This window comes from Hippoglossus hippoglossus, chromosome 24, assembly GCF_009819705.1.
Source record: "Hippoglossus hippoglossus isolate fHipHip1 chromosome 24, fHipHip1.pri, whole genome shotgun sequence".
NCBI classification, from domain to species: domain Eukaryota; kingdom Metazoa; phylum Chordata; class Actinopteri; order Pleuronectiformes; family Pleuronectidae; genus Hippoglossus; species Hippoglossus hippoglossus.
Window position 1 is genome coordinate 9,162,115 of NC_047174.1, and position 13,255 is coordinate 9,175,369.

Below are 13,255 nucleotides of genomic sequence, written 5' to 3' on the forward strand. Positions count from 1 at the left end.
ACACACACACACACACACACACACACACACACTCACAAACACTCTCTCCCTCTCTCCCTAAAAAACCTTTCAATTATCCGAAGCAGCTATAATGATCACTGTCTTTCCACACTCTTAATTTGTACACCCTTTTTCAAACACCCAACCAAACATTCAGCTGATATGAGAGAAAAAGTAAAATACGAATCATAATATTAACTTTAAACTTGGCCGGAATTGAAATAATAAACAGCTGCTGTAACTTTGTGATGTTTAGACTGAAAGTCCAACATTTCCTCAGTAAGATGGTAAAACTTTGACTGTGCATTTGGTTGCCAGTGGACAGACTGAGGCACCAAATCCTACAGGGACAGATTTGCGTAAACTTAAAAACCATTCTTTCATCACAGCTGTCCCAGACACCAAATTCACAAAACAGGAGAGAGGTGACCAGCTCCGTTACTGGCTGGATTACACGCAAATGAAACGACATTTATGGAGCAATAAAAAAAAGAGATGTAACCCATTCGACGATGAGATGATTTCCAGCACCCAAAACAAAAGAGTAATACAAGTAATGTAATGAGGTTTCTCGCTTTCCCAAAACTTACTTCGCAAAGTTGTAACAATCAACTTGATCCCCGCGTTGATGAGGAAGGCTGGGCTACACCGTCCGCAAACCACCCTCGGAAAAACGCACAGGCTGCTGCACGCAACTCTCACCGTGCACACACGAGGACAAGGGGAACGGAACAGCGCGAATAATGTCGTATCGGTGCAGATGTGATTAGTTGCTGATCAACCCGAATAATTTCCCCCCATTTACTGATTTGTTTGGTGGTGTTTTTTTTTAGTTTTCCGCCCACCGTGCGCAGAGCAGGCGAGGCACGAACCAGGACAAGAGAGGGAGGTATCCGAGGACAAGGTTACTTACCCTTTAGATGAAGAGGGGGACAACCTGAACTCCTGCTGCGGACAAAAAGAAGAGGAGAAGCTCGGCTGGTCGCCGGGTGCCGGAGTATAACAAGGTCTCGGAGAAGAAGGAGGAGCGCGGATAAAGTCGGCGACGCGAGCGAAACAAGGAGCAAAACGAGGGAAAATACAGATGATGAAAAGAGCTCTTGCGCGTCGGTGTCTCCCTCGATCCTGTGCTGTGACTGAAAGAGTGAGAGACATAGAGAGAGTGCGAGAGAGAGAGAGAGGCAGAGCGCGTCTGTGCGAGTGTGTGCGTCTCCGAGGCGCACTGGATGCAGAGGACTGGATGCTGGAGCGCTCCTCCGCCACTAAGATTCACTTTAAGACGCGGCTGAAGGAAACAGGAAGACGTGCGCGTCATGAGCGCCGTGATGTAACCGTCGCAACCTACCAATAAGAGGCGTCCGTCCGGGTCCAGAGAACAGCGCACTGAACTTGACCAGAGGATGGGGACTTAAGAGAGAGAGAGGGGGAGAGAGAGAGGGGGAGAGAAAAAAGGAAATACCACTTTTACTAATCTGTTTCTTCTCAAATCAACCGACTGTGCGAGTAAGGATCGTTACGCACTTTGACATTACACTAATCCGCAATAAAACACATAGACTACACATTATTATCGGCGTTTATTCGTACTCATGTGTTAATTGAATAAGGATTGAGGTTTTGAATTAAGTGCCGGGAAATAAGATAAAATAAGAATAAGCTGTTAAGAAATTTCATTAAAATAACTTTAAAACTCTTTGCAAACCATTGGGATTTGCTCCCTCTTGTAGATTTGTTCATTGCGTTTGAGAGGAAATAGGAACACGACTTTTTGACGAGTGTGTTATTGAATTAATTGTTAAATCTGACAAATTTTGCACCGCAAATTTTTCGTGGCAGTGAAACTACAATTTAAAAATCAAATTTATTCTGTGTTAATGCACGTTTCGATTCTGTTTATGGGAGTGAATTAAAATGTATTAACATCAATTCGAGCCCAGTACTTTTTAACGATTAGCAACTTTGTAATTTGATCCTGTTATATGTCTAAATTCGGAAGCATTACGCACTCGTATTTTGAACATCATCAGGCTTATATGAATTTATTTCTGCAAAGACAACTGCAGCACATTTAGACTCGGATTTCACAAAGGGACGGACAGTAGTTAGGTCACTTGGGTATTGGGGGGAGTTCAAAGTGGCATGTAGAGATATTTTACGGGCACGAGTTGTCTCATTGGTCGCAGCAAAAGTCTGATTTGTGAAACAAGCAGGCTCCCAGATTTGCTTTGGAATTCCGATTATCCGGAGAAGCCAATATCTGAGGGGAGAACTAAACGTCTCTTTGTGAAATGCCGAGTTTCATCATGAAAACGTCTGTCACTGGGATCTGCAACCTGCTGCCACTGACATATCCCCGTGCGTAAAGACTGCACCGTCACCAGAACTGATCATTGAGGGAAACGGACAGAAAAATGAGCACAGAAATTCAATTTCAACGTTTAAAAGTCACACATTTTCCGGGGAATTATTATATTTTTCTCTATTCTTTGGAAAGTTTCCCACCTGTAACGCCGAGCCCTGCGGAGTCTGACATCTGATCCATAAACCTTGTGATTTATGAAACGATGACGGCTGCTCGCTCTCATTCCTCCTGCGTCCTGACAAATTAGATGCTTGTAATTACTCTGCTGTTTTAAACATTTTAACCTTCGACCTTTACAACAGGTGCTTACACAAATTATTAAGTAATTTTATCAGCAAATAATTGTTTTTTGTGCGACTAAAATGAATCTTTACGCACGGAGATTTTATTTGTTTAAACGGATGCAACCATATTTCTGGATAATCGAGGTCACGTCTGTATTTCGACTCATCCGTCCCTGCAGTAAAAGACAGCGCACGCCTGGGATTAAGGACATGCACGTAGATTTATTTAATAAAACATTTATTCATTATATTAGTAGTGTTATTATTTATTATTATATTATCGGCGAATCTAGTTATTCGTGTGAGTCACTTGGATGGAACCAGTTAACAAAAATCTTTACACTGTAAATATTAGGTTGATGTGCCTCTGCCCCTTTTCCCTCCCACTTTTTCACTTTGGATTCATTTGTTTCGAGCAGAATCTTCTTTTTTTTAATCCTCTACGCAAACAGGATCCTAAAGCACTTAGCGAGGAATCTTATTTTCCATATGCCACTCTGTCAGGTGCCAAAAGGGAAAAGGCGAGTCTCTTTTCCATGTCGCAAGCAAGTATGTTTTTTTTAGGACGAACGAATTGCAACGAAGTCAGCAAAGTTTAATGTCTAGAGTGTCTTTTCCAAAGCAGGTGCCCCGGCCCCTCGCTCCCCGCACTGGCCTGTGGCTGATTTGGCCTCGGCTCCCCTGGGTGCCGCCGATGCGCGCACGCAGGCTGGAAAAACAGGCCGGGACATTAAAGAAACGCGTGTTTGGAAAAGGAAGACTCGGATGAGGCGCAGGGGAAACGTGCTGGTTAACACCGGCTGCTCTTATCGCGGCCCATTCCAGGTGGATCAACGCGTGTTTTATTCATTTCTAAACTCACTTTCCCTCCCCCCCCACCCCACCACCTCTCTTCTGGGTCGAGTGCGACACACCTCGATGCCCAAGACTGATAATGTGCGCTGGCACTGCGCACTGATGGCTGAATTTACTGACATATTTATTAGAGTTGGGCCCAAATGCAGGAGGGAGGCGGTGAAAACAATATTTTTCCCAGAGGTGCTGTAAAGGTGCTTTTTTAAAAACCACAGTCCGACCACAAGTATCAGTGCGCACACGTGGTGACGGTATGCTGGGATGGAGACACGCCAGTGGTCTATTTTTTCTCAATGTTTATCAACACATCATCGTTTCTAATTATTATTATTGTCATTATTATTATTATTATTATTATTATTATTATTATTGTTGTTTTTTATTACCTCTTATTCTTGTCTGAAGGAAAATCAGCAAACACAACCCAGCTGAGTTTTGCTGGATTTAAGTTGCCGATTGAAAGAATGAATATGATCTCTTAAGCAGCAGCAGTTATAGAAATGGCCTTAATCAGATAATGACTTAATGAGCTCCTACAACAGCTCCACTTTTATTTCACAGAAACTGCTTTTTAGAAAAATGAGAGGAAGAGGGAGAGAGAGGGAGTGTGTGTGTGCGAGAGAGAGAGAGAGAGAGAGAGAGAGAGCAAGAGAGCTATTTGCAAAAACACAAGCAGAGAGATGGTTGTGCTAAAAGCTGTTTTGTTCCGGAGAGGTCTCCAGGTCTCTGAATAAAAAGGTTTAGGAGACAGGACTGAGGAGAGGAGAGGAGTGGAGGATACAGGATTTGTCCAAGTGTAATAAGTGAGTAGGCGTCTGACTCTCACCTCCTCCAAGTCCTTGTTGGGCCCTCTGTGCAGGACTTGATGTATTCAGCCTCCGTCATTACAAAGATGAGGATGCTGCAGGAAAACATGCACTTGTTTCTGTTGTCAAGGAAAAACTCATTTCCAAATAAGGAGTCAGTGCGACCTGAACATGATTTAAGAAAACATCCCTTAGGCGATGTAGTAAAATAACAGCAATTTTCAGTAGTGATTATTAGTGATATTACGTCTGTTGGCACAGTGTTGCCTCCGATGACCCACAAATGTTTTTTTCCCTGCTACAAGCAGTGGTGATTATGGCTGTGTGTGTGTGTGTGTGTGTGTGTGTGTGTGTGTGTGTGTGTGTGTGTGTGTGTGTGTGTGTGTGTGTGTGTGTGTGTGTGTGTGTGTGTGTGTGTGTGTGTGTGTGTGTGTGTGTGTGTGTGTGTGTGTGTGTGTGTGAGAGAGAGAGAAGTTAGTTCTATGTGGCCTGTTTTAGCCATTCAACGAGACAACAACACTACACAAACACACCCTCAAATTCAAATATGCTTTATTTGCATGAATGGGCAATGGCCATTGTTGCAGAAGCAAATGACACAACACAAAGACGATGTAACAGTGAAATAAGGACTAAGCAAATTAAATATCAATAATAATATGTGAAATGAAAGATATGTTGCCATATATATATAATGATAATTTGAATAATATCATATATATACTCTTTCAACACCATATCTACAGTACTTGTCTACACACACACACACACACACTCACGTCGGAGTGATAAATTGCAGTATTCCAACATCTTTGTAGATATTATCAGACCATGTTTTCAGAATTAAGATAAAAAAACTTGTTTGCTCGAACATTATAACCCCCCTCCCTCCGCATGTTTGGCCTATGTAGAGGTAATAGGCAATTAAAAGAATGCTGCTCACTGATGCTGATGGGAATATGGCCGCAGCTAAAACTCATTAAAATCACATAGCCTATATTCTAAACGTCATAATTAGTCGTAGCCGTGTGTAAAATCCTCGAAATTATTGACTTATTTGATATTTCTTTGACGCAAAATAATTTCCACAAAGTCTGAGCTAATTGGACGTGTCTTACGAACAACCTTGAAAGTGTGCGAATGTTTGAAATCAGTGCGTATGACAAGAGTTAGGCTAAAGTCAACAGGAATGAAGGGCGTGCGCACACACATACGCATGCACACAGACACACACACACACACACACACACACACAGAGCGCCTTGGAGGTGCTTGGGTGGACAGACATGCTGGGAAATCGCCTGGAACTGTATTAAGCCTGACGTCCTTAAAACAAACAATGGCACCATGAAATAAGGGCTTATGTGCTCAAAGTCAAAGAGCCCCCTCAGCAACTCTCCCTGTTTATCTCTCCCTCTGTCTGACACACACACACAGACACACCATTTCTTGGGGGTTACACACTCAGGCGGCTCTATTGGTTGGGGACCTACTTTGCTCCTATGAACTCTCACCTGTCAACATGGAGCAGAGGACTTTACTTGGTAAACACGAAAGGACTTTAGCTGTTTACTTCTGGCGGTGACTTAGCCCCTTTTATTCACTGCGAGGCTGCGGTCACAGCTGGTTCTCTCTGTGCATCTCAAGGCAGAGGTTAGATCCACGCCAAGCCACGTGCAATAATGTGGCGATTTTAAAAAAGTCCGCTTACAGACTGCATATTTTCTGGAATATGACTTGAGTTATTTTCAGGGACTACGTGACCTGTTGATTGGCTGCATTCGGCATGCATCCAAGTTGGCTTGAGTCAATCCAACTGACTTATTGGTTCATTTTCTGCTCTATACCGCCCCACTGAGTTTTGTGATGGCTGCTTGAGGGGAATCAGGAGTAATAGTTATAAAAGAAAAGATTGTTATTTAATTTAATTGCTTATTGATTCTTCCATTGAATGGATGTCTTAAGTACATTTTCCTTTGATGTATTTATTTTGTGTTCATAAACAAGAAGTAATAAATTTGCTTATATATATATACAAAGAAGTTTTGCACATAATATCATGCACTGGTCTCTGTGCCTTTTCAGGTTTCCATAGCCATTATCCTCTGCTGCAGCGATACTGTTTAAAAAAAAAAAGAAAAAAAGGGCTGTGGCAGATAAGCGGCGGTCTGTTTTCGCTCCTCTGATCAGCTGTAATTATATTTGTTGGCGTGGAGGTAAGTGGTCCTCCCCGGGGGGCGTATTGTACTCGACTCTCCCCGTGTCATAAAATAAAATTACAAGGAAAGGAGAAGATATCCTACAATAACAGAGGCGAGTCATAAAATCAAAGAGTAGCTAAATTAAATCTGAAGGAAAAAAAAACCTCACGGAAAACACATTAGTGCTGTGATGGACGGGGGCAGGGGGCTTCAAATAAAACGCAGGTTAATGACTTTTTAATAGCTTCGACGACTGTATGGTTGGTTAACGCGCACACACACTCACACTCTCTCTCTCTCACACACACACACACACACACAAATCTTTCTCTAGCTGACTGGGGCAATTCAGAGCAATTAGTGATCAGTTACCTGTGCTCCAGCCTTTCTGCACTTCCCTAACTACTATAAAGAGCGGCGTCGTGGTATGAAGTGACACGTACGGGGCTTAAGTAGCTTTAAAGTGGCGCTCTCACCACACACAGTCTCCAGTTATAAGTTTAGCTCTCTCCAACAGTTCGCTCTCTTGTTACAGCGGCAAACATTCACACATCTCGTACCTGTTGGCACCCTCTTGTCAGCTTTATGTATCTGCGAAACCTTTGACCCCGCAGTGTGGACGTCGGGCCTGGCACCCAGAGGGCCCTGTGGCCTTTCGCTGGGGACCTCTCTTGACCTCTCACCGACCTTTCATACGAGAAGCGATTCGGGCTGCCTCATGGGAGGTCAGGACGAGGGTAACGCTGTTGTAATGGGCTTGTAAACACAAACAGATAGAGGAGAGTGATGTCTTTTGTTACTTGTTGATTGAAAATAAATTAGAATACAATTTTATTTCTATAGCCCCTATCTCAACAAGGTTATAAAGAGCTCTACGAAATACGTGGGAGGGAAACGACACAGAACAGGATAATATTAAAAACCAACAACATCTGCTGAAACCAGTTACATTCAGGCATTAAAAGGCTTTTTCCTATAAAATATGTTTTAATCAATGATGTAGAAACAGTTTAAGAGCTTGCAAGTATAATCTTGTGGTCTTGCTGGCAAAAGCTCGGTCCCCATAGGTTACCAGCCATGACTTAGGATTAACTAGTAAGTGTTGGTTAAAAGATCTTCGATTACAGCTTGGAGTTAGTAGCTCCGTAACATAACTGAGGACCAGACTGTGCTGAGCTTTAAAAGTTATCAAAAGAATCTAAAAATTCTTATAAAAACCAACTCTGTTAAACTGAGGCCCAGTACATGTATATGTACTGTACATAGTTATCTCCATTTTATACTTTTTCCCTATAAACCCAATGATTTATTTATAGAATATTGTACAGAATCAACTCCCAAACATTAGGAAAACTTGTTGAAATGAAATCTACATCACCCAGCTACGTTATTAAAGTGAACAATTTATATATAATGCTATACAATGCTGAAAGGGACCCTTCTGCATAATAAGAACTTTTATTTTTGATACTTAAAACAAAAAATCTTTCACTGCAAATAAGTATATACCATAAAGTGTTTTCAATAAAACTTTTAATACTTACATTTCAGTACTTAAAATCCGAGACTTATTTCTAATTGAGAATTTCTTTGCAGTTCTTTTTCCACCACTTTGTTTTTGATTTTGAAATTAGTTCCTCTCCCCAAGTGTTTTTCATTACTCTATTATTGCACACTCTCTGTGAGATCCAATCATTCTCATATATACAGTGTAATGTATGTGTGTGGCTTGTAATTAATCAGAGGAGCTTGGCCATCTCTCCTCTGTTGGTCCATGCATGAACATGCTCCAACCACAGGTTAAAAACCAGCAGCCAAGTGCACAGGGGAACAAACACACATAAACATCCATAGAAGTTCTGCACACGTACTATTCTTAAACGTTAATGCAAACGCACTCACACACACACACACACACACACACGCTCCGAGCATTTTCAAAGACTTCCCTGTGGACAGAGGTGTCTGCCAGCGCTGCTATAAATCACGTTGAGTCTGGTGCTGAGGGCAAAGCACACCTTGTCCACGTCGCCCCCACTCCTGGGCTGAATAAACCATAACATCCTGCCTCTCGTGCTGCCCGACGCCCTCCGAGCATGACCCCAGAGAACACCCACCCACCCCCCCACGCCACCATGCCACAATCCCCCCCTCCTCCCTTCCTCCAGCTCATCTCTCGCTCCATCCTTGCCATTGTTCCTCCTCCTCCTCTTCGGTCGAACTTATCTATCTTTGGGAATTTCAGCTGCCGCGGTGCACATGGCTGGGCAGGGCTCCGCTTGTTTGGAACAACACACAACTCCCCCCCCCCCCCCTCCCTCCTCCTCTCTATCTTCTTTTAAAACTTTTTTCCCCGTATTCCAATGACTTCCTGCTCGGAGAGTGGGATGAGAGAAAGAAAAAAGGGGGGGTGGGGGGAGAACAGCAAAACAGCAGGAAGCAAGCGTTTAGCAAGAGGATGCCGACACCCTCATTCTGTCGTGTGCCGGCTTGGTTCAGGTGCTCTGAGCCAACCAGCTTCCTACGCTCCATTTACCTCAGGGTGTGCCGCATTTGGCTGCAAAAAGGTGCACCTTTCCCTCATGACCCCCTCTGGAGGAAGTATAATGTTTCTGGAAAGAAAGGGAGATGATTTTACATCCCCGGCCAGAGGAGCCAAGTGCGCAGGCCTCATAATAGAGCACTGAACCCCCCCACCACCACCCAACAGAGACATAAAAGCGAACAAAGAATAAAGAATGCGTGAAGCGTTGTGTTATCTGCTGATTATTTCCCTTGATTTTTAGTGCTGCAGAGGGAGAAACTGAGCAAACAAGCCACACAGCGGTTGGTTCTTGGCATTCCACAGGAGGTCTTACTGTAGACAAAACCAGACAAAACCCACTTTGGAAAAGGAAAGCTCTGCTGTATGTTGTTTGGCATGCAACCACACAAATGATTACTTCCCCTAAAATGTAATTTCTAAGTAAAAGGTTCAGAATTGCCAATAAATTCACTGATATGCAACAGTGTGTTTTAATTTGAAAAGGAGACACCTGTTTTAGATGTTGGAATTCAGATTTTTGGGAATAAACCTGCTCCTTTACTACAAAACAAACACGTACATAAATGCATGAGCTCACACGTGTAAGTGTTTCCATGCACACACACGCACACACATGCACACACACACAGACAAGACCAAATATCTCCCTAACCCCTTTCATATGCCCGGGTACATCCACCAGAACGCCAGAGGAGCCTTGAAAGGACAAGAATAGCGAGGCATGTGCCTATTCGTGGCATCATTGTCACGGAGATAAAAGATCTCACCGTTACGCTCACACACGCACACAATCCCACACACGCTCACATACACATGCATGAGCAATCATGCACTACAATCATTACCATAACGTACAGTTCAAGGGAAATATTTACAGATCCACACTGGTTAGGACCGTGAGGAACAAGCTTTAAAAAACGCAAACATCCACCCATGCACAGATACTCTTTCTCTCTCTTTCTGCTACACACACATGCACACACTCTCGCACACGCACATTGTGCAGGCATTAGACAGACTTACAGACGCACTGTGCAGTTCCTAGAAGAGACAGTAGAGTAATCTCCTCTTTATACAACCATAAGCAGCTTCGCTCAAGCAGATGCATGAAGTGTGTGCACAGTATGAACGTGTGTGTGTGTGTACGTGGGTATGTCGCACCACAGCTCCATGCTTTTACCATGGGTTAACCTGACTATAAATGAGCAGCAGTGGCATCTGTGCCGGTACAGATCCAGTGTTAGGACAGAGGAGTCCTATAATAGGTGTCTTTTGTTCTGTTGGTATGAGGCTCTACGATTAACCTTCAAACGGGGTCATGTTTGCAGTGTTCATTGCAAGAGTCCATTTGAACTCCCTCTTCTTGTCCTGTTCATGACCGTAGATCTCCCTTGAAACTTTCTCAATGTGTGCTGATGTTTTCAGAAATGGCGGAGGCCACCAAAGTAAAATTTTTCATTGGTTGCTAAATTAATATTTTGGACTCAGTCATATAGAGTTTGTTTTTGTATTTTTACAATATGTCTGAGGAAAACGTTTCTGTTTCAAATAACCATCTTTTCTCTTCAGCATTATGAATTTCCTGTATTATGTTACCAGCCTGCTAAATCGTTAGCCTCCATAGCTCCTATAGACATAGACATTGTTTGTGTTGCCTAGCAGACGTGTTCTCACAACTTAACTACTTCCCACATCGTAACTCATTTGAAAAGCATCAGTCAGACGAATCTAGACTTTCTCGATAGCAAACTGAAATGTTGTCATTCAGACGAGAACAAAGTGGAACCATTTAATTTTAGGGCTTGTGCAAAAAACTGTGGTAATTGTAGAGTTAAATATGATAGAAGGATGACAGATGACTTTTATTTCTTGGTTAACTTAAGTTTACTGCTTGGAAAATCTACACAGGTTCTGTCATTTTATTTTATTAAGAGAACGGCTGCAGAAGGAGTCACAGCTGCTTGTAATCCTGAGATGAGTGATTGGTTATTGATTAGTTATTGATTAGTTATTACCCCCACCAAGGAGGTTATGTTTTCATTGGGGTTAGTTTGTCTGTCTGTTAGCAGGATTATGCAAAAACTACTGAACAGATTTCTTGAAACTTGATGGAAGGGTGGTGTATGGACCAAGGATGTACCCATTAAGTTTGGTAGCAGATTAGATAAAGGGGCAGATCCAGGATTTTATTTTCCTAACTTTCGTTTTACATTTTCTAACTTTCGAAGGCGTTTTATTCACATTTTTGTGGATTTCGCAAGAAATAATGGCATGGGTGGAGTGCTAATATCTATGAATGTGAAATTTGCTGAGCAGCTGGATAATAATCTGAATGTATCTGATCTCTATACATACAGGAATACATGGCGATAAAGTGGCCTTCGGTTATCCTGGTTAATTATCCTGTTTGTTTGATGGTTTGTTCACCCTGACTAACTTCCCTCACATAAATACACAAACAAACACGCACGCACACACACACACACACACACACACACACACACACACACACACACACACACTCTGCTGTTTTTCTGTGTCTTTAGCTAAGCCAGAGGACAAGTGATGCCCGGGGCCGTTCCTGCTCCTCCTGGCCTTTTCCTTGCAGGAATCTCTTCTTCCTGTACGGAAGTTTATCGTGGTCAGCCTGCCTGTCACTGACGCCTCCCAGAGGGAAGTGACAGCAGCTTTATTCACCCGCTGACCCGTAAAGAGGACAGAGGAAGAAAAAAAAAACAGACAAGTGTGTGTGTATGTGTGTGTAACCTGACTAAGGACTTCTTTTCCCTCCAGTAAGGAGACACTATGAATCTTGTGCATTCAGCACAACCTTTGAACACATGTGTGCGTGTCATGTGTATTTGCGTCCAGTGTAATGTCCTTAAACTGACCCCAAGCCAAAATGAATGCATCTTCCGTTCCTCTTTTCAACCCTTTTTGAGTCGAGATAGAAAGAAAACACAACAAATCCCTATCTCAGCCAGGAGATGAACTTTTATCTGAGCCGAACAACAAACAGATCAGTTGTTTGGTTCTTATTTCGATGATGTCCACCTGTTCCCATGATCCATCTCCAACTTTGTCTGTCGTCAGTCTTTTCTCCATCCCATCACACCCAGGAGACCCAGGCTCTGGCCTCGTCTTGACCCAGTTCAGGGCTTACATTCTGGGCTTTCTGATCCGTCCACTCTCCCCTCTCGCTGTGTGGGGGTTCAACCGAGAGTCCTGAGATTATCGCATTGGTCACTTAAGAGGGAATGAGAGCGAGCGAAGTGCTGTCCACTTAGCTGAAGATTATCCTTTAAAAGGAAGGGATGGCTGTGGAGATGGAGGAGAGAAGGAGAAAAAAAAAGTATGTGCTTAAGAGATGAATAGAGGGGGTGGATGGAGGGAGAGATTGCGAGGAGAGAGAGATGGAGAGAGGGCAAATGAATCATATGGAGATAAAGTGTGTGTGGGAGAGGGTTAACAAAAAAGCGAGGAGAGAAATACGGCATCGAGGGAAAGATCTAAATGAAAAGCTGAGATGGAGGTGAGGCGACAGAGCGAGAGGGAGGCAGAGATGGAGAGATAAAGAGAGGAGGAAGCAGGAAGGATGAGGACAAGAGCGGGATTAAGCCGTAAAAACAGTGAATGTGAAGTGTTCACTACCAAAACTGAAGACCCTTTTCCAGAGCTTTTTTAGGTTACTGTGGTGAATAACATATATATTATAAGATCTATATTTCTGCAAGTGGAAATGGTCTGTATTTATATAGCGCTTTTCTAGTCTTTATGACCACTCAAAGCGCTTTACAGTACAGTTTTAGATTCACCCATTCACACACACATTCATACAGTGCATCTATGTGCAGCACTTTTCTCTATGAGAGGGAGCAATTCAGAGTTCAGTATCTTGCCCAAAGAAACTTTGGCATTCTGAATCTGATTTATAGAGTTATTACCTACAGAAAGAATAGAGGATTGTTTATTCTTCATTTTAATTTAATTTCAAGTTTGTGGTTAATAGTATCTACCTGAGATATTTTAAGGTTTGTCATTAACAGCATAATTAAGAATAATCGTGTCATCAGTTTGAAGAACTACTGCAGCAACTGGCTTGTTTGTAAACAGTCCAAACTGTGCACATTGGGTTCATTCATTTACTTTGACAGTAGTAAGTTCCCTTGTTGCTTGATCCTAACTTCAAGTCGGTTATATCA

General features: G+C 42.7%; 1 protein-coding gene and 1 long non-coding RNA gene across 3 annotated transcripts in view; one reads left to right on the forward strand and one right to left on the reverse strand.

The window, feature by feature from the left end:
• The window catches only part of LOC117758271 (prospero homeobox protein 1-like), a 32,743-nt gene extending 31,329 nt beyond the window's left edge, over positions 1-1,414 (reverse strand). Inside the window, exon 1 of one of the 2 annotated variants that reach the window (XM_034579816.1) lies at positions 914-1,414. The gene's annotated coding sequence lies outside the window, so the exon portion shown is untranslated. Of the gene's footprint in view, positions 1-590; positions 864-913 lie in introns of those variants that run through there. The other variant, XM_034579817.1, reaches the window with a different exon arrangement.
• LOC117758280 overlaps positions 1-13,255 on the forward strand; it is a 125,128-nt gene that overhangs the window by 51,240 nt on the left and 60,633 nt on the right. The window lies entirely within an intron of this gene.